The 18,808-nt window shown below is 42.1% G+C and overlaps 1 long non-coding RNA gene across 2 annotated transcripts; it reads right to left on the reverse strand.

Moving 5' to 3' along the window:
- Nucleotides 1–2,747: 2,747 nt before the first annotated feature.
- On the reverse strand, nt 2,748–3,760 carry LOC126624559 (uncharacterized). Of its 2 annotated transcripts, none has more exons than XR_007624146.1 (5): nt 3,709–3,760; nt 3,491–3,547; nt 3,089–3,128; nt 2,927–3,001; nt 2,748–2,775 (listed from the first exon to the last, which is right to left on the reverse strand). It is a non-coding gene; the product is annotated as an uncharacterized LOC126624559 (long non-coding RNA). The 2 variants fall into 2 exon arrangements; XR_007624145.1 differs by lacking the exon at nt 3,709–3,760 and adding an exon at nt 3,632–3,699.
- Nucleotides 3,761–18,808: the final 15,048 nt, after the last annotated feature.

Consider the following 18,808-nt stretch of genomic DNA (forward strand, 5'->3'; position numbering starts at 1 on the left):
TTGAGAAAACGGACATTGGAAACGGATCCAGAACGTCGAATTACCCTAAGAAGGGTTTGAATTAAATAAAATAGGGAATTTGGAATTGAATGGGTTTAGGGTTTTAAAGGATTTGGGTTATAAAGGGTTTAGGGTGAAAATGGGTGGTTTGGGCCTAAGCCCAAACACACACACGCACCACACAAACACACACACGCACGGCATGCACATGCATGCAAGCATGCATATACACACACGTACGCATGCACTTAAACACACACACACACACAAACCACAAAGGCCTTAAGGCCTCACACAAGGACCGGGCTTTAAGCCCTTTCACTCAAAACCGGCCCAAGGCCCTTTGGGCTGCTGAAAATAAATAATTAAATAGAATAAAAACAGGCTGGGCTAGGCAGGGAAGGCCCAAAGCCTTGGGTTTTGGTGGATCGCCGGATCCAATGGGAGAGAAGGCCGGAAATTCGGCCGGAAAACCATCCCACTTTAAACGGCCATAACTTTAACAATACTCAACGAAATCAAGCGAGACAAAAACGAAAGTTATAGCCCTTGAAGAGACGAAGAGAATGATACCTCACACGATGTCTAATTCGCCGTGGTTTGGCCGGAAAACGCCTTGAAAGCCGTCGGACTCGCCGGAAACTGGGTAAGATTCAAATGAGTATAACTTTTCCAATACTCAACGAAATTGAGTGAAACAAAAAGGAAAGTTATACTACTCGACGAGACGAAGAGACCTTGCACGCCGGCCAACTCGTCGTGGTTTGGCCGGAAATGGCCTCGAAAGGGGCGGTGCTCGCCGGAGCTTACTCCGTGTCGTCGAACTCGCAGGGCAGGGTCCAGGGTTCGTTGCGAGCCTCTCTTCGATGGTGACTCGGTCCTAGTGAGTCCAGGGGAAGAGAGAGAGCCGAGAGACATACAGAAGAAGGAAGAAAAGAAAACAGAAAAGAAGAAGAAGAAAGAAGGGAGTTCACGGGGGAGGGACAGAGAGAGAAGGAAGAGTGACGGGAATGGGGGACACAAAAACAGAAGGTGGGCCCCTTGGGCACACCAATTAAGAATTAAAAACCATTTTTAAATAAAATGGGGGTGAGGTGTTACAGTCTCCATTTCTGTATTCACAAAAAACAAAATACTAACTGAAGTTTTTAATGTATGATTACGTCGTTGGGGTAAAACACCCCAGGCCGAGTTGTCACAGTCTGGCGCAAACGGACGCAGAGACCCGAACCACTCATTTTAAATCATACGGCCTTCATTAGCCTATCTTATTGACCCACATCACACAAGGGGTTCGAATCTCTCTCTCTCCCCTCTCTTAAACGGTTTGGATATCTCGGTTTGTCGATTTTGGATTGCGAGATTCAGAGAGAATCTGATTTCGGGTTTAAGGTGTGGTTCGACGACCATTTGAAGCCCGTTGAGGTGTGGCCCATCTCATCAGGTCGAGTCAGCCATTTTGTACCAGGTTGGATCCCAGGTCAGGCCAACCATTTCATTAGCCTAAGATGGACCTGACAGACGAGGCGCTTGGATATTGCCCACCGCGACCAAATGGACCCATGGGCTCATTAGATGATGAATCTGGACCCAGGTGTGTGTAAAGCCCACCTCAGCTCGATCCATATTTGACCGATACTACAGAGAAGGTGGAGATGAGGTAAAGGTAGGGTAAGCTCCAAGTCATGTGGAGGTCAGTCAAGATTGAACGCACGTTCATAGAATCATAGTATCAAATTCAAGTCCAAATTTTAACACTACGAAACCAAAAAGCATGCAACTCCGAAAAACATTATTTCAGTCCAACAACCCAAACTTCCTTAAAAAACTAAGACCAAAACGACGACACCAGGAAACGGAAAAACATGCAACTCAGAAAACCATTGCTCTAGTTCAAATGAGGTTCCTCAATGCCTCAAGCTTTTCTAAACACCATAGCCTGAACCTTTTCCTTTGCGCCTTCTTTGCTTCACCAGAAACGTTCTTAATGAGCTCCTCTTCAAATTTGAGACGAGTAGGCATTAGGCTGTGCACAATGCTGTAAATGCCCCTAGCCCTTGCCACACCCTAGGTGCGTACGTGTGCATGTCCGACCTGAGTTATCTCATTACGCGCGCAGTTATATCTTCCCCTATTGACATCCCTGCTGTCTATTCTCCTACGAATCCTTCTGCTGGTGACTTCATCCGGGTCCATTTTCTTGCTCCTCAGTGCATGTTCATCTGCTTTTCCCTGTTAATAAATATAGGAATCCCATAACAAACAGCATTTGACAAAACAGAACCTAATAATAACAACAAAACTTGACTTCATCCTCAGTTCATGTTCATCTGCTTTTCCACTTCAAAGCAGCTGACGGCACGATTCGTACTTGGACTCCAAGATGTCTAGATTATGGAGAAACCAGCCCTTTGTTCAAAACACACAAAAAAGTGTATTTTCCTTTTATACCAATTAAGTGTGTTGAAGCATGTCCCACATGGCCACATCGGAAACTTGTTGAAGTTTAAATCCTCTTATATAGAAAGTTTGACTACTAATTGCCTTGAGGACTTAATTTTGTATAAAACCATACCTATTGAATTGCACACGTGCTTAAGTTAAGGTCATTATTGATGGTAATTAGTAGTGGGCCGCTGGGTCATCTTCAAAAAACTGGTACAAAGGGCAATTTATAGAAGCAGTGTTGAGATAAGGGCAATTCACCTCTTTTTTTTAGAAGGATATATATGAATGAAGCAAGGTTTATCTGCTCACCCGTAATGCGGCTCAGCCCTTCATCAAAAAGTGAAAGATCAAAATTACTTTTACAGCAAGAGCAATAACCAGAAGATGTAATCTAAATTATTTATATTTGGTTCCCTTGAAATCCTTTTGACTGCTTCAACATATATGCAGACAGAACCAGAACCAAGTCCAGACTCACTCGTAATAGGTCTCCTCATCCACAACAATATCCCAGCTTTCCCTTGTCGTGGTTTTCCCATATTTGTGCACCTTACTGCAAAGAGAGAGCAAGTTAACTTGTCAAAGAAAAACCAGAACAATAGATGCCAATGCAGTTCAGAAAGTTTATTTCCCTTCATACCCATTTCCAAAGTGCTCTTCTCCCCATGTCCTCGACCAACCTAGACATGAGAGAACAAAAACAGAGTTACATCAGATTAAATTATTGAAAGAAAAAGGTTCACTTCTGTTGTAACAAATCGACATTAGAATCAAGCAACCACGCTATGAAATACAAATTTAAAATGTAACAATTTACTGTGTCTGAAAGGAATCTGTGAAATAAAATAGCTAAACCCTAAACAGCACCACTGCAAATAGCATAAGAAAATTAAAATTAACCCTAAAGAAACCGGGAGAGAAGAATATGAAAAGGGAATACCTTTCGGCCCTTTGAGTTATTGGAAAAAAAACCCAACAGAGCAAAAGATAAACAAAAATATGGGAGGAAAGAAAGTAAATTTTCAACTTGTAAGATTCATACGCGAACAGATTGGCGGTCAAAAGCATTTCGGAACTCAGAGCCATCAAGCTTTTTGATCTGCATGGAAATTATTTATGAAGTTTGAGATTCTTATAGACGCTTTAGACACATCGACATATTGAAAAAGCAATATTCAACAACCTAGTACCCATGCTCCGTAGAAGGTTACAGAAAATATGAATGTCTGGACTCTGGAGTGCGAAAGTAAAAGGACTTACCGCATACTTCATATCTTATAAGTTTTTGTAGTCTACAATCCCTATTGTGCCTACAAAAAAAGGCATAGGACAAAAGCTAAATCAATCGAAATTTTGATGTCTCATGATCTACGTCTTAGGATTAAACTACTGGGAGCGGCTAGGGTTTGAGTATGGAAGATATGAAAAATGGAGAGAGCACCTGTTTTTGGCTGAAGCAACAACTCACACACTCCGGACAAATCTGCAAATGTCTAAAAGGGGGAAAATATAATAAGAAACCTTAACAACTGAATTCAAAGAAACATTATTACATTGTAAATAGCATTTCACAAAAAACAAAATACTAAACTAAACGAATTACACTCGGATTGCAATGTTATCATTTAATAATAGGAATTCCCTAACTTAGCAGAAGATCCTGCATCTGCAAAGGATCCTTTAAAACCTATTTTTTTGAACAACCCCGCACATGCAACACATCTAGGCAAGCTAAACCAATAGCACCCTCATGTTGAGCTCTTCTGTGCATATATACCTGTCAACTAAAAGCAGCCATGAGTATTGGATGGCTAGTGAAGTTAGGCTAGTCAACTTTCTTTATGTAAATTAGGTAAGTTAGGCAAGTTAGGCAAGTTAGGCAAAGTTAGGTCTTATGTCTTCTTTCTTTCCCTATATATATGTTCATCTTGTAATGAGAAATAATCATCTAATATATCAAGGAATTAACTCTATTTTGGCATGGTATCAGAGCAATTCTGATCCAAAAAGAGTTTCTATTCTGATTCACTTACTGGCACTACTGCCATCTACCCAATAAGACCTGCTATTCCGCAGGTCTTCTACTTTCATACCAATCCAATCTTACTCTTTTTTCATTTGGCCATATCTGCCAACATTATTACCCATATCCAGCTTGTTAACCATACATATTCCGCTTCATCTTTTCCCATATTTTTCCCATTTGCAGTATCTCTGCAAAACCCAGAAATCTTTCCACAAAAAAAAAAAATATACTACCCAATACCTTATAAGCCATACCCGTTGGAATCACCCAACAAATTTACCCATAACCTTTGAGGCAGTAATAATGGGTGACTCCAAGACCACTGTTTCAGCTACTGTTACTCAAAGTGATATGTCTCTACATATCACCCCAGACAAGTTGGATGGGTCCAACTATTCCTCATGGTCCCAAAGTGTCTGCATCTACATCACTGGCAGAGGTAAATGGTCTTATGTCAGTGGAACAAAAATGGCACCAGCAGAAGCTGATGCATTGTATGTTATATGGGAGGAAGAGAATGCCATGGTTCAATCTTGGTTACTCAACTCCATGACCGGAGATGTACGGGCCATTTTTCTCCGACTCTCTACTGCAAAAGATGTTTGGGATGCTGTTACCCAAACTTACTCAATTGAAAAAGATGCATCAAAGTTATACGAACTTCGCCGTCAAGCACTGGTGACTCACCAGAATGGAGAACCTTTATCTGCATATTATGGTAAACTTCAGCAAACATGGCAAGAAATTGATTTCTTGCGTCCTGGAAAATTGAAGTGCGCTGATGATATTGCTACCCGAGAGACAGAAATTTCGAAAGAAAGATTGTATGATTTTCTGGCTGGTCTTGATCCTCATTTAGATCATGTTCACAGTTAAGTTTTGACTCAAACAACTCTACCTTCTGTTCGTGCTGCTTATGCTCTTGTGAATGCTGAAGCAAGTAGGCAAACCATTATGTTGGTTGGCCCACAAGTGGAAGGATCCGCCATGGTAGCTGCTCCGTCTCAATTTCCCCGTGGAGTCTCCAATTCTCGATTAGGTGGATCCAAAACTACTGATACAAGGAAGTGTACTTATTGTGACAAGGATAAACATACTAGAGACACTTGCTTCAAGCTGCATGGATATCCTGATTGGTGGGTTCAAAAGAAAGAAAATAAAAAGAAAGGCATTGGTGGATCACAAGCACACCTGACACCAACGCCTTCCATACCTCGGGTGGATCAATCTGCTCACTTAGTTTCTCCTACTACTGCTTCTACTTCCTTAGTCGATGCAGGTAACTTTGGTTTTGCCTTGAACACTACAATTGTTCCTCCCAATAAACCTTGGATCATTGATTCAGGGGCTTCTGACCACATGACCAATAACTCTACATGGTTTGTTTCTCACACTACTCCACCTTTAAATACCGTTAAAGTTGCTAATGGTATTTCTACTCCAATGCTTGGAGCAGGCTCCATCTCATTAACACCAGGCTTATCTCTCTCATCTGTTTTACATGTTCCTAATCTTTCTCACAATTTGCTTTCCATTGGTAAACTTACAAATCAACTAAACTGTCTTGCCATCTTTTCTCCTACCCATTGTTGGTTTCAGGATATTCGAACGAAAGCATTGATTGGTCATGGTAGAGAGAGGGGAGGTTTATACTACTTGGACTTACCACCAGATTGTGAGAAGACAAGTTACAGTTGTCAAGTGGAGGCCAAACAATTTGAAGCTTCTGAAAAAATTTGGTTATGGCACAAAAGATTGGGACACCCTTCCTTTCAGTACCTGCAATATCTATTCCCTTCTTTATTTTCTAAAGTCAAGGTTTCTAATTTCCATTGTGAAAATTGCATTCTTTCTAAAAATCATCGTGTCTCATTTCCTTTAAGTTCCCATAAAAGTAATGTTCCTTTCTCTCTTATTCATTCTGATGTTTGGGGACCATTTCATATTCCTACTTATACTGGTGCTAAATACTTTGTCTCTTTCATTGATGACTGGACTCGAGTTTCTTGGGTATACTTACTCAAAAATAAGAGTGAGGTTATGTCTATTTTTCCAATCTTTCATCAAATGATTCAAACCCAATTTCATGCTAAAATTCAAGTTGTTCGATCTGATAATGGGAAAGAATATTTGAATTATGGACTTGGAACATTTTTTCAACAACACGGTATCATTCATCAAACATCTTGTCCACATACTCCTCAACAGAATGGTATAGCAGAACGTAAAAATCATCATCTCTTGGATGTGGCTCGCTCTTTATGTTCTGCTATGCACGTTCCTAAACGTTTTTGGGGTGATGCCATTCACACAGCTGTTTTTCTTATCAATCGCATGCCATCACGTGTTCTCCAATTTCAAACACCTATCCAGACCCTTTCCCAATATCATTCTCTTCCTTCACTCCTTCATATTCCTCCAAAAGTGTTTGGTTGTGTTTGCTACGTTCACGTCCCCATGCAAAATCGTGATAAGTTGGGTCCTAGAGCCATCAAATGTGTGTTTATTGGCTATTCTGCTACTCAGAAAGGGTATCGATGTTACTATCCTCCCACTGGGAAATTTTTTGTCTCTATGGATGTTACCTTTCGGGAACACAAGGCATTTTTTTCAAAAGAAGATTTGGCCACTTCTCTTCAGGGGGAGATATGGAGTAAGGAGGAAGAGAAGTTGCCGCTTGACATTGGTGGTATGCATTTTTCAGATGAACACTTGTCTGATGTCGGTGATGGTGCAAATTTGCCTAATGATGAGGCACAAGGTGAAAAAATATTGAAGGTGTATGAGAGGACAAGAAAAAAAGGAGATAAAGAAAAAATGGATGATGAGATAGACCACCCACAAACAAATCCCCACATTGACCAACTTTCTGACCAATCAGCTACTACTCGTACGAATTATCCTGAGGTAACCACGCATTCTCCCTCTCTTCAGCCTACTATATTTGATGAGTCCAATCATGAGATTTCATTAAGTGATGATCCAAATGATTCAAATGAACCACATCGTGAGTCTCAGGGTTCTCGTTATCCTATTCGAGAAAATCGAGGGATACCCCATGTTCGTTATGGTCATTCTTCTACAAAGGGTATTCAATATCCTATATCTAATTTTGTTTCATATCATCGCTTGTCAGACTCTTATATATCTTTTGCAAGCCAATTGTCATCAGTCTCAGTTCCTAATAAGTTACAGGATGCTCTTAAAGATCCAAAATGGAAAAAGGCTATGATTGAATAGATGGAAGCGCTTCGAAAAAACTCCACTTGGGAACTGGTTGCACTTCCTGAAGGCAAGAAACCTGTTGGGTGTAGATGGGTGTTCACAGTAAAGCATAAAGTTGATGGTTCAGTGGAAAGGTACAAGGCTAGACTGGTAGCCAAAGGTTATACTCAAACCTATGGCATTGATTATCAGGAGACATTTGCTCCGGTAGCAAAGATCAACACTATCAGGGTTCTTATGTCATTGGCAGCAAATTTAGGGTGGCCTCTACGACAGTTTGATGTAAACAATGCATTTTTACATGGAGACTTGGATGAAGAGGTATACATGGATGTTCCTCCAGGATTCACTACCACTTACGATATTGGCAAAGTATGCAGGTTAAGAAAGTCCTTGTATGGATTGAAACAATCACCAAGGGCATGGTTTGGCAGGTTCGCTCAATCAATGAGAAGTTATGGGTTCAAGCAAACTCAAGCTGACCATACCTTATTTCTTAAGCATGATAGAGGTAAACTTACATCCTTAATTGTTTATGTGGATGATATGATGGTTACAGGTAACGATGTCGAGGAAATTCAAAAACTTTAGAAGTATCTAGCCAAGGAATTTGAAATGACGGACTTGGGTACTTTGAAATATTTCTTGGGTATTGAAGTTGCAAGATCAAAGCATGGCATTTTTCTTTCTCAAAAGAAATATGTTATAGACTTATTAACTGAAACTGGGATGTTAGCTTGTAAACCTGCAGACACACCAATTGAGCAAAACCATAGATTGGGAGACTATCATGATCAAGTTCCGGCTAACAAGGAAAGGTACCAAAGATTAGTTGGGAGGTTGATTTATTTGTCTCATACACGACCTGACATAGCCTATGCTGTAAGTGTAGTGAGTCAATTTATGCACAGGCCAAGTGAAGCCCACATGGATGCTGTACAATGCATTCTCAGGTATTTGAAGTCTGCCCCTGGAAAAGGCTTGATGTTTTCCAATCATGGACATCAAGAAGTTGAAAGGTACACTGATGCAGATTGGGCTGGGTCAGTAACTGATCGCAGATCGACTTCTGGATACTTTACATTTGTTGGAGGAAATCTAGTTACTTGGCGCAGTAAGAAGCAACATGTAGTGGCTAGATCCAGTGCCGAAGCTGAATTTAGAGGTATGGCACATGGTGTGCAAGAATTGTTATGGCTCAGGACTTTGTTGAGAGAATTAGGTTTTAATTCTGCAAAGCCATCAAAACTTTATTGTGATAACAAAGCTGCCATTAGCATTGCTCATAATCCAGTTCAACATGATCGTACTAAACATGTTGAAGTGGATAGGCACTTTATTAAAGAAAGGTTGGTTGATGGTACCATTAACTTGCCTTATGTGAAGAGTGATGACCAGCTAGCAGATATTTTAACAAAGGCAGTGTCAAGTAGGATTTTCCATCTTTCACTCAGCAAGCTGGGCATTCAAGATATTTACGCACCAACTTGAGGGGGAGTGTCAACTGAAAGCAGCCATGAGTATTGGATGGCTAGTGAAGTTAGGCTAGTCAACTTTCTTTATGTAAATTAGGCAAGTTAGGCAAGTTAGGCAAGTTAGGCAAAGTTAGGTCTTATATCTTCTTTCTTTCCCTATATATATGTTCATCTTGTAATGAGAAATAATCATCTAATATATCAAGGAATTAACTCTATTTTGGCAATACCCCTTATAAGTAATCTTAATCAATCAATTACCATGAATATAGTCAGTTATCATGAATATAGAACTTATATTAATTTTCTACAATATCCAACACACAAATATAACAGAAGAGGAAACTTTTACTTAAGCAGCACAAAATGATATCCTCTGCATTTCATTCCAAAATCCATCACTCTTATGTCTTTGCCTACACAGTTTTTCTTCCAACATAGCCTGCCATGATGATAGCACTATCAATAATTAAGACATAAAGAAAGGCTATCCTAGCTAGGTATTATCATTGGAGTAAACCAACAACACCATAAGTAAAGTAGCAGACCAATTCTTTGTAGAATTGATGTCTTAACATGTTTAAGTAGCGAAAAGATTACAACACATTGGATGTGTTAACACATCCACAAGCTGATGACTCCCTCTCCGGTTTACCGCATCATTCTTAATGTATTCAACAATGCAGCAGCAATTAAAAGTCCTTGGAAAATGCCAAGCTACTATAATGACATAACGAAAACTATATCTCACCTTACCCCCTTGTTGGCATAGACAGCATATCCGTCCTTGTTCGGGGTGAATCATAATCCTGAACTCAAGCATCATCATCGTCGAGAATGTCAAACTGTAAATCAACCATGCATGGAACAAAACTTAGAAATTAAACAATTATCAAAGCTTGTGAAGAATGCTAAACCCAACTAATTCGAAACATAAAGTAACCTGAAAGAGAGAAAACTTATAAATTTTACATAAATTATAATCCTTAACAGAAGGATGGAACAAAACAGGTTCATTCTTGAGAATAGATGTAATTTTGCACATTGCATATATGTAGATTAAGGACGGTGGTAACATACCTTGTAATTTGTACAAATTAGGATTTTCATTCAAAGAACTATAATATACACAATTACAAAAAAAGTGATTCAAACTTGTTCTCCTCTTAAGGAAATTACTCACCATTAAATGGACGAAGTTTTGGCTTCCCTTTCCGGCTATATTTGATTAACCTTTTTTTAATCCAATGAGTGCCTTCATGAAAGAGAAAGAGAGGAATATTAGGTGAAAAGTATTGCCAAATCACACAGAGATCAAAATCTTGAATAGATATGTTTAACCATATCAAAGTGAGTGTGTGAAAGGGTGTAGTCTGCAGAAAGGGCAACATTTTCACTGCTAGAAAGTTGGAAACTAAACTTTTACACAGATATTGGATTTTATTATTTCCCTCCACGAATTGAAAAGAAAATTGTTCGAGTAATGCAGGTAAATTCGATATACATATGCGTTGATCTATGTAAGACGGTTATAAGTTATAACTATATCGTCTTAACACAAAAATGATCATAAATGTAAGTGTCTGTATTATGGAAGTAAGGGACTTACAACAATTGCTATGAGATCTAACAGCAATCAATCCAAGTACCCTATTACGGAAGTAAGGGACTTATATCAATTGCTATGAGCTCTACCAACAGTCTCTCAAAGTGGTGCAAGGGCTAAAATTATAAATAAAAGTAATTTAAACAATTTAACTTAATAAAATATTGTAATTTAAACAATGCCTATATATTCAAACATCCCAAAACAGGAATGAACTTCTAGAAAACATGCGCATGAAAATAAACAGCATTACTCACCCATTGAGTTGGATCATCAAACTGGAGCGTTAGAAGGATCATCATGTACCTATGAAACCCAAGGGAAAATTTTAGCAACCCCAAAGCCTGTATGCAAGTGTGAATAAGTATGCGTGTATGAATCTATTCATAGTGAAGAAGGCTACCTTAAGAAATATTTGCATCTGCAGCTTCATATGGTCATACAACAAAAAGCACCGCATATGATAACAAACCCCAGCTCCACCACAAAAGGAATAAGATCTTCCTCTCAACTTGTATTTGCAATTGTTACTGTAACATCTGCAGACAGCATACATAAGCACTTATTCGATAATTCTAAAGAAAAAAAGTTCTTGTTCGATAATGCACCAAATCCTATCCAAAAACCAAAGGGGTGCCATATCCCTAGATTAACAGAGCATCTTTCTTTGTTCCAAAACAAATTGCAATTGGCTTTGGTAAAGTAGAAAGATTACCAGACACCGACTGTATTCCATTATTTGAGCATTTTACTGTCCTTTTAGTTCTATCTCTCAACATGGGAAATACAATAAGACAGTAAAAACAAAAGTTACTGATAGCTATTACATAGTGAAAGAAAATAAGACATTCACATAGTGATAGCTATTTACTGTCCTTTCTCATCATAATCTTGGCCCCTATATATATACTGAATTTTGAAAGCAATGAGAGAAATATACCTTTGGGGCGTCAATGCCAAAAGGGTGAGTGAGGGATCTAAGATGTTTGAGAGCAGGAATTTTTAAGTAATTTGTGTGAAAAAAGTTGAAGAGCTTCGAACAGAGTGGAGTGGGTTGGCCTGGGCTAAAATAAAGAGGATGAACTCTAGAAAGTAGAAAATGTTGTTGTTCAACCAAACTCAAAAGTAACGAAACCATACAATTAACATATAAATAAGTTTATATATCAATGTTTACATGTACGTTGTTTGAGAAGGTAAATTAGCAACATATACAGTGATCAAAAGATTAACAACAATAAACTGCTCATTATTCGAAATATACATGAAAGTTGTCATTCACATGATCCAAATGGTAGAGGAAAAAACAGAAGGAAGCAAATATTATAGCAGCATAAGTTGAATAATTGCAGAAAGTAAACAAATAGAAAGGCTAGCTAGATTACACAATCTAGTTCTAGGTCGGACTAACCAGGTTAGCCATCCGCTCACTACCAGCACCGTCGGCGTCTTATTAAAAATGTAGAATAGAAGACTCAAAAACTGGAAATGAAAGCAGGTAACATTGAGTTTTAATAACCAAAAAGGGACACTGTTTAAGCAGCTCCACAGCAGCAACTATACTTGGACGATGAGCTGCAAAAACAGAAAAGAAAACACAAATTAAACTAAAAAAATATAAAATTTAACACTAATCCAAGGATTAAATATCAAATATAAAGTCATTAGGATTGGGACCTTTGCATTGAGGAATATCTACTACATTATGAGTTCCCTCCTGATAAAGCCCAATCAGGGGGTTTTCCGGTGAGCCAAGAACGGCTAACTTTGCGCGACACCGCTGTGGATGCAAATTTCTTCCTCCTCGATCTTGGACGATTTTGCACCTACAAAACAATTAACACCTTAGGTTAAGACCAAGAGCCTCACGCGCCCACGATGAATGGGGGGGGGGCTTTGGCCGAAGAACCTCCGATGCCAAAGTTAGAATTTAGAGAGAAAGAGTGTTTAGAGAATTTTGGGATTTTTGCCAAAGTGTTGGAATTAGCTTTTTGGTGAGAATGGGAGTATATTTATAGGGATAGGAGGTGGCTAGGGTTTTTAGGTTTAATTAGCCAATTTATTTGGCTATTAAACATAAAATGAATGTTTTGGTGGTTTTTTGTATAATTGGCTAATAAAAAGGAAGAAATGGTGGGAAAAGGTAGAAAAAAGGTAATGGATTAGGTTTTTCAATGGGATAGCCGGCCCTCTTGTGTTTTTAGGTTTGAGTGGATGTTTCAAATTGACAATTAAGGGATTGATTAGGTAATTAATCCCTTAATTAGTCAATTATTATGATTTTATGAAATATGAAAGGAATAAGTATATTATTTAGCTAATTGATTAGCTAAATAATGAAATGGGAAATATATGAATAAATTAGGTTTTAAGTTGATACCTATTTTGGGCACTTTTGACTTGGTTGAAAAAATGATTCTCTACTGCTCGCGTGTAGGAAACCCGGTATGCCTCGAGGGTATTTTTGTCCTCTTTTGTCCAAAAGTCCACGTGTCGCCTAGTGAATATTTTTGGCTCCACAAATGCCCCCACACCTGTTGGGCTGCTCGCAAAAAAGGGCAGCAGGTGTAGAGATCTTCTTGCTTTAGGAAACTTAAGACTGCTTCCTATTTTGATGTTGATTCTCTCTTTAATAGGAAATTAGATCCTTCTAGGAAAGGGAAATAAATTTCTCTCAAAGCCTATTTAACTCCACCTTAAGTGGGTTATTAAATCAACTTTGGAAAGCAATTTATTCTACCCTACAAGAGAGAGATAGCTTAGAGGATATTTGTTCCCCCTCCTCTAGCAATCTTCTACATCTTGCCCGTGCAAAGGACCGTCTTTCGTTGCTTTCTTCGTCTTCTTCGTGCCGCACCGATGTAAGAAAAATTTAATTTTTCTTGCCTTATTCTTGGATAGTGCTATTGCGGGGCAGTCGTCGGGGTGGTGCGGCACATCGGCTGGCAGGGGCCAGGAGTTGGCTCGGCATGGGCCGAGGAGATGTTGTGGCAGGGACCACTGCTTAGGCAGCTTGGCTTGGCTTGAGCCAAAAGGCAGCTTGTGCAACTAGGGTCGCGGATTGTGGCGCTGGGGCGCAGTACTAGGCGAGCCGCATGGCTCATGTCCTTTGGGCTCTTGGACCTGACTCGGGCCAGGCTGGTGATTGAGAGAAATAAAGAGATTGCGGGTCTCATGGGCTGCTGGAATGTTGGGCATGCAGGCCTCCTGCCTGTTGGAATGCTGGGTTGAGCTCCCCTACTGAGTACCATGAATGTAGTTGGCTGCTTAGTCCTCTTTGCCGAAAGAAAGGTGGGTTGCTCCAGAAAGAGGAGGTAAAGAGGATCAAGGCGGATGCATTGGCTCGTCTGATCGCTGTCGTGGAGCTTACTATGAATGAAGATGGAAAGAAGAGATCTTCCCCGCCTGCTCATGAGATGCCAGTTAAGAAAAAACTGAAGACTTCTTCTGCTGCTCATGAGGGTCCGCTTGCTACCGAGAGGTATGTGATTGACATGATTTTCCAATGGGAAGAAATGTAAGGCTGCTAGATCTGAGCATGTGGCGTCTTCCATGTTGAGAATGGCTAGTACAATTGTGGATAAGATTACTCAGCGTAAAGGTTTTATCATGCCCCCAGTGCCGAAGTCTGTACCAGGACGTTCTTTGGGAGCCAAGTCTGGTTCACCTTTGTAGAGACTTGCTATTATGAAGAGTGGTAAGGTGGACTCTGCTGCTAAAGTGGCGCCAAAGCCTGCTCCCTTTGCTGCTGAGATTGATTCGCCTCAGATTCAAGATCTTAAGCTTGCAATTTCTGAGCTTCGTTTCGCTACTTATGCTAAGAAGAGAGTGGATGAGCTTCTCTATTTCTCCGGAAGACTTGCTTGCTTTTACTTTTAAGGCTTCCATTGGTGAAGTAGTTGGAGAAGTTAGTGCCTAGACTGGGGCAGCCGGGGGTGAAGCGCCGGATGATGCCGCTGCTAAGAGCGTTACGGCTGTTGAAGGTGTGGCGACCGAGTAGTCGTGGAATGTCCAAGCTGCTGTAGTGTAGTATTTTAGGTAGCCTTTAGGATTTTCTTTGTTTTTCCTTGTAGCTTTTGTTCTGCTTGAACTCCTTCAACCTTTGCTAGTTGTTTATAAACATGTTTTCCTTCGTTTTTCTTCATCTTCACTTCTTTTGTTCATGCCCTAACCTTTAGACTTGATAGACCAGTGGCAGGCATGCTACTTTTTTATAAGCAGACAAACTCGCGTAGCCTATGCAGCCGTAGATGTTGGTGTAGAACTTTGCAAAGTTGTTAGCCATAGGGTTGGCAGCCGGATGCCTTACTTACAGAAGCAGAGCAAGTATCACATTACGCGTAACCACTAGGCTGTTAACTTTGACTTTCTTCAATTCCATAGGTTGCGTAGCAAGTATCACAACACTTTAGGACTTGGTGTAGGTTGTTCCGCGCTTGGCAGAGGTGAAGCTTATCGACTACGTAGCATGTCGGCAGTGGATAAAACTTCGTATATGCGCGCTAGCTTGTCTAACCTTTCACAAGAATGTGCGGTTGTATAAGTCTAGTGCGGCTTTACTGCTCGAAGGGCAAGCCGTAGGCAATCTTCCGGAATCCGTAGGTTACCTTAGTGCACTCGGTAGCAGCTTTAGGATTCCAGGGCAGCCGTCCATCGGATGTACTGCGTAATGTGCCCTCTCCGTCTCTAGGGCCCGGTTCCCCACGGATTAGGCCAAGAGACCCAAAATCCTTCAGTTAGCTAAACCTTGAAAAAGACCATTGCGGCTACTTCTAGGAATCCCGGCGCAAGCCATCGTGCATCTAGTTATACTAGGGCAGCCAGGCTCATCCACGTCTGGATATTCGGAGTGTAAAGTTTATCCTCCCGTCTTGGAGAGCTGACCCATATGGGTGTTGGAGAATTGGTTTACCCTCTCGCACTGGAGAGCATGGTTGGTCCCTCGGGGGGCGCAATTCCTGCGATAAGTCCCTAAGAAGGGTGCAGTCTTCTTTTGAAGTGCAAGAGTGATTAGTTGTTGTAAGCATGCAGCCAAGCCAAGTTGTGATTACTTCTAAATTCCTCATTGAAAAACGAGTGAAACGAACGAGAACTTTAGCTGTAAAGTAGGAACTGCATAACAACTGGATAGTCCTCAGCTTGTGAGGTGGTGCCCGTCGAGCTTATTGAGTCTTCGGGTTTTGATGTAGCGGGAGGTCACACATGGTACTTCTTCAGATTGTAGGCCATCCATTTTTTTTTCAATCTTTTTGCCGCTTCATGGTGGTGAGGGTGTAATTACTCTTGCCCCCTACTCTGCTGATCTTGTACGGACCTTCCTAGATGGGATCCATCTTTTTGGAGCCTTCTCTGCCGGCAGTGATGAAGGCTTTTCTGCGCCGTCGACATGCAAATGCCAGAAGTCTCCATCGGGTGGAGTAGGCGCAGCTAGAGTGTGCTCGGCTACTTCTGAGGCATCGTTGGGCCGCTCTGTTGCGTCACCTAGGCTCGGCGTGAAGGCGCAGTAGGGAGCTATGGAGATGGGGCCATGTCATACGCAACAGGAGATGCCCAACTGCGGGTATTGGGCCACTCTAGAGTTGAATCATTGAGCAAAGGTCGGCTAGGGCCGTGTGATGCGCAACAAGAAATGGTACTCAACTGCCGTTACATGTTGCTCCTATGTAGAATCCTTCAGGGTGACGAGGACAAAACTTGCTTTCAAGTGTGTCTTTCCAGTGTTACGTTCGTCAGAAAACTTTACATCCGCCAGGGTCTACGCCTTTATCGTCGCGCGTCTGGATTGGGCAGAATAGTACGTCATTAAGATGATTGCATGCGTTTGAAAGTAAGATTTGTGTTTCTAGGTTGCAACAACTATCGCCAAAGTTAACTTTTGAATTTTTAATAACATCGATGAGAGCTTTTGAACTGTAGAATACAGGTAACTGTGGAATACAGGTAGTCGGGCCCCCATCTCTTCTCGCATGATGGTAGAGCTTATTGCTACTTTAGATAACGTCAAACATGTGAATAAGTCCTCCGCTGCTTCTAGGGAGGTGATGTCGGGTACTTCTTCAAGTTCTTGAATGTGCATTGGCGAGCCTCATCCCAAAGTGCATACTTCTCTGCCAAAGCAAAAGAGTCTGCCAGAGTTAGATCTTCTTTCATGATCAATTTTCCGAATAGCGGGTGGTCTGCTGGAAGTCCTTTTTGGAAGGCTGCTCTAGCTATCGAGTCGTTGCATCCGACTATTTTTGCCTTCTCTACTTTGAACCTCCTCACATAGTCGCGAAGCGACTCCTTTGGGTTCTTCTTGACGTTGAACAAATGATCAGACTTCTTTTTTATTGAGCGATAGGATGAATATTCTTTGGTGAAAACCAAAGAAAGTTCGTAGAAATCCCAGATGGATTGTGGCGGCAGGGTGTAGAACCAATCTTGCGCCTCGCCTTGTAGAGTAGTGGCGAATATCTTGCACATGAGCTCATCGTTGTTTCGATAAAGGATCATTGCGCTTCGGTAGCGCTTTAAGTGTCTCTCCGGGTCTTCATCCCCTTTGAAAGATGTGAAATGTGGCATGCTGAACTCTCGTGGAGGCTCTGCCTGCTCGATCTCGTCCGTGAAGGGTGACCTGCTTATGTTGGTCATGTTCCGTCGTAGTGCCTCGTTGGTGACCTCGTTGCGTTGGAAATCATGCAATCGCTTGGTCAAGAGTCTCTCTACTTCTTCCTGAATTTGCCTTTGTTGGGGTAGTGCAGCTCTCGGCTGCCCCCAGCCATGACTTGCTGGTCTAGGCTGCTCTTCCATGTGTTTGGCTCGTCTATGCCGCAGATGCAGTGCATATGGTGCATTCCTAGCAGGCGAGCGAGTTCTTCGCAGGCTGCTGGTTAAACTTGAGCTGGATTGAGTGACTGCTTCTCTCCGTCCGTCGTGCTGCCTACTCTGATGTGAGGTGGATGATGCTCCTTGTGGGCTTAGCCGCGAATGAACATTTTGTCTGGAAGGTTGCTCATGTTGACTATCGGAGTGTGACCCCAACCGTGAATGTATGCTCATCCGTGGGCCTAGTCGAGAGTACACGCTCCTCCGCGCGCTAAGACGAGAGTATACGCTATCTCGGGGGCCCAATCGGGAATGTACACTGCCTGAACGTTCAGCTCGTGGCTGGTCGAATGGCTGCTTGCTGGGATGCTGCTGGAAAGGTTCGTCTGCCATTGTCCTACTTCGGGATACCTCATCCGGGGCACGTTGGATCCCGATGCGTTGCAAAAGTTGATTCACCAAAGTTGTCTGTTGTGCAAGAGTGCTCGTCAACTCTATGACTTGTCGAGACAAGTGTTGTTCGCCATTTGGATTGGAAGAGCTTGGAAGGAATGCGCCTCCTTGAGCAGTGGAAGGGTGGTAGACTCCGGGCGCGAGATTTGAGTTGGGAAATGTCAAATCAGCGAAAAAATGTGGTGAGAATGCCCCCGGCTCAATGGTAGGTCCAGATGGTTGAGATAGTTTTGGGCCGACTTGGGCTGCTTGGAAAGCCACGGGAGCAGTGTGGGCCTTAAGAGTGGGCTGCTCGTCGGGAGTGGGCTGCTCGTTGGGAGCAGGCTGGGTCACGAGAGCAGGCTGCTTGGCAGGAGCAGGTTGCTTGGCGGGAGCAGGCTGGGCCACGGAAGCAGGCTGCTTGGCAGGAGCAGGTTGCTTGGCGGGAGCAGGCTGGGCCACGGAAGTAGGCTGCTTGGCAGGAGCAGGCTGGGCCACGGGAGTTGGCTGCTTGGCAGGAGCAGGCTGGGCCACGGGAGTGGGTTGCTCGACGGGAGCAGGCTGCTCAATGCGCGGTGCATGTGAATGCGAGGCTTGGGCTTGGGTCCACGTGAACTTGGATGGCACGGCTTGGATCGTGGTCTTGGTACCGTGAGCCTTGGATGGCACGGCTCGGGCCGTGGTGAAGGCTCCATGGACCTCGCCACGAGTGGCTACCGAAGTAGCCATCGTGGTGGTTCCCATGGTGGCCGTGGTGAAGGCATCATGGACCTGTAGCCACCACGGTGGTTC

This window comes from Malus sylvestris, chromosome 5 (genome assembly GCF_916048215.2).
Source record: "Malus sylvestris chromosome 5, drMalSylv7.2, whole genome shotgun sequence".
In the NCBI taxonomy this organism is placed as follows: domain Eukaryota; kingdom Viridiplantae; phylum Streptophyta; class Magnoliopsida; order Rosales; family Rosaceae; genus Malus; species Malus sylvestris.